We start from the raw sequence: 3,336 nt of genomic DNA on the forward strand, positions 1-3,336 counted from the left end.
ATATGTATCATTACCAAGGCAAAAAAAAAAAACTATTCATAAATCGTTTTAAATAATCTGCAGAGAACATTTTGTAAAATTGTAATGATGTGTAATTTTTGACAAACCAAATGAAAAAAAGAGTTGTAAAATTTGTAGGCCTACTTCTCTTTAGTTATTTATTTATTTTCCGATAACCCTTTGCACGCATTAAATTATGTGACAATATGAATAACATGTGAATATAATAAACATCATAACTGCTTATCGGTAGCCTGTGCCATCTCGTTGCTTTTTGGGTTCATTTATCAGGTTACATGATTCATTAAAACAGTCAAAAGAAGTTTCTTCTCTAATACTCAGATGCTCCTGTTGAGGAAAATATTTTTCTCGTGAGCAAATGATATCATGTGCAATAGTGAAGGTGCTGTAAACTCAGTTCTTAAACTACCAGCATTAGACAAAGTTGTAAGAATCTGGCTCAGAACAGCCTGCAGAGATTAGCATTATGTCATCATCCAGAAAAACAAGAAAATGAATCAATAATAATTACTAATAATTATGAATTATTAGTGCCAGAAATGGATCATTTTTCAAGCCAGGAAGAGGTATGATGCCTGTTGGATCACATCATTTTTGTTCTTTTGCAATCTTTTGCACACAGTTCCGTCTGTTTAATTTACAACACCTGGTTCAAATCGCTGAGCGTGCGGTTTGTTTCTGCCAGGTTAGGACATTGTACTGTATTTATAAACATGTACTGTTATGAGAAATTACTTTTAAGCGTTTTTATGCAGTAATTATTATGCTCTAGGATCCAAATGTAAGATTACATGGCTGTCATTGCTGTCACGTACACATGTCAAACCAGAACAGTGACGTAGACTGATCAAATATACATTTTTTTCCAATTGCCATGACAGTGTTTTCGATACTTTTAACAATTTTCCTGAACTCTTAACGCACCAACACACCCGCAACGCACAATTGGCGAAACAGTTGGTTTCGTGCTCAAAATCCCACATTGTAAACAAAACTCCAACACCGATACACCATGTCCACCAAAACAATACAAACACGTCTCCAAATCTAACAATCCTTCCAAAACACTAACACGCGTTCTCTTCCTACAGGAGCATTCAGTCAATCATATCACAATGTCATAGACATCACTAACATCAGAAGGAATTACAGGAACTGTGTGTTGTTGTTTTTTTACATGTGTCAGGTCTGCCTTTAATACAGTGTGTTTAGCACTGCAGTTTCTCTTGAAGCCTCTCCGCATTTTTGTTTTGTTGGGTTAAGTAAATGCACACATTTTGTTTCTTTTGCTGGAGAAATTCAATACAAAAATTGAATGACCCATCTCAGAGCTTTGTAGATGGTACGGCTTATGAAAAAACAGAGACAGAATTGTCTGGTAGTTGTCTTCCTTTCCATCGTGCAGGCATTACTCTCACTTTCTTTGTGTTCTTCTATATTGTTCCTTTTACACACAAGATCAGCCCAAATAAGACCTATTTTACTGTATGTATTGCCATGTGGTCATGCAATCGAAAGAACCTCAACACCTGAGTGTGTTTCCTAGATGGGAATCAGCTGTGATTGATCTATTTGCATACTGTAATTCAATTCAAAAGGGTATTCATATTTGTGTTTCAATTTACAAGATCAACAGGAGCACTTTGACTTCAGCCCATAAGTCAGGTTTAGAACATGGTGTTGTCTTCAAGGACATACAGTGTAAAAGAATTTGTAAAATTGGCAATACAAATCCATTGCTTTGGTCTTGGTTGAGCTTGTGTGTAAAAGACATTCAAGCATTTTAAATGTATGCATGAACTGTGTGCATTTGGTGCCAAAGCAACAATAAATGTGTTAATTATATAGCTCACACAGACAGACGTTGTGCTAACTGTGTTAAGAGTTTGGGAGAGTTGTTAAAAGTATTGAAAAATTGTCGTAGCAATCGTAATTTTTTTTAATACAATTGCTTATATGTATATATTCATACATATATATTTACACAGTATATATAATCCTGCATATTTACATTGTTCTAAGAAATGCTGCTTTCTGTCATCACTTTGATCTGTGAGATTACACAATCAAGCCTTGAAACAGGTGCACGCACAGACGCACACAGACACACACACACACTAAATGCGTGCATTTACAGTATGAGCTAGTGTCTGGCTGTTGATCCTCTTGTCTTCTACATTTTTTGTTCAGACAAACTCAGACACCATGGATCTGTCTGTGCAGGGCGTTGCATCACATTGCAGTGTTTGCCATGGATTTTAAGCTTTTCACCTTTCCTTTGGGCCAACATCCTCAACATTAACCATCTCAGCCTCTCAAACTCATTTTGTAGACACTTGCCCAGCTTAATCTGCTTTAAACCTGCCCAGTATTTAATCTGATGAAGGCGTTTCAATAAGACTACACCTTGCTTTTTAGCATTCATGGTGCAACGTTACAGTTACATAACCCGTGGACTTCCATGACGTCTGTTTGTGTTCTCATTGTGATTTTCGATGCAGATTTTGAGAAACTGTGGTATACACACATACAAACATGGCCATGCCTGGATCCACACACATAACACGCTCAATCACAGCCTCCATTACAATTTCAAAACTTTTCACGGGGCTGTAACCATGGCAACAGAGGCTGTCTGGCAAGGCATTAGCAGAGCAAACCCTTTTAGACTGTCAAGGTAATCACAGGTTATAATTTAAATAGTCAAGAGCAGTGACAAACATTATAATCTGTGGGAAAACATAAACCCGGGGCTTCAAGGGTGCTTTGATAAAGGCTCATTTCAAAACCTTTTTTGCAACATTTATACGAGTTATGTAATAAAGGTCTGTTTCATCCCAGTCATCTCTGGGGCTGTTGACTAACAGAGAGGCTTCACGTGGTTGTACCATGCCTGTTCCAAATTTTTTTTTTTTCTCGCAACCTCTTTGACACCCCGTTTCTCCCAAGCCTCCCCCCTCTTCCTGCACTTACCCTCCTTCCCTCGTCCCACCCACCGTTTTTTCTTGTTAGTCTTCTTCTTTCTTTCTTTTGGGCATTTTCGGACAATATTTGACGGGACAGCTGAAGATATGAAAGGGCAGAGAGAGGGGGGAATGACATGCAGAAAAGGGCCGCAGAGCGGAGTCGAACCCAGGCCCGCAGCGTCGAGGATCAAACCTCTGTATATGGGCGCCCGCTCTACCAACTGAGCCATCTGGGCACCCCCCCCCACCTCTTCCTTTCCCCCACTGTGGTAGTGAAAAATGCATGAGGTAGTAGAGCGCTATATTGCATCGCTGGTTGGAAAACACACACACACACACACACACACAC

Source organism: Etheostoma spectabile, chromosome 20 (genome assembly GCF_008692095.1).
Source record: "Etheostoma spectabile isolate EspeVRDwgs_2016 chromosome 20, UIUC_Espe_1.0, whole genome shotgun sequence".
NCBI lineage: Eukaryota > Metazoa > Chordata > Actinopteri > Perciformes > Percidae > Etheostoma > Etheostoma spectabile.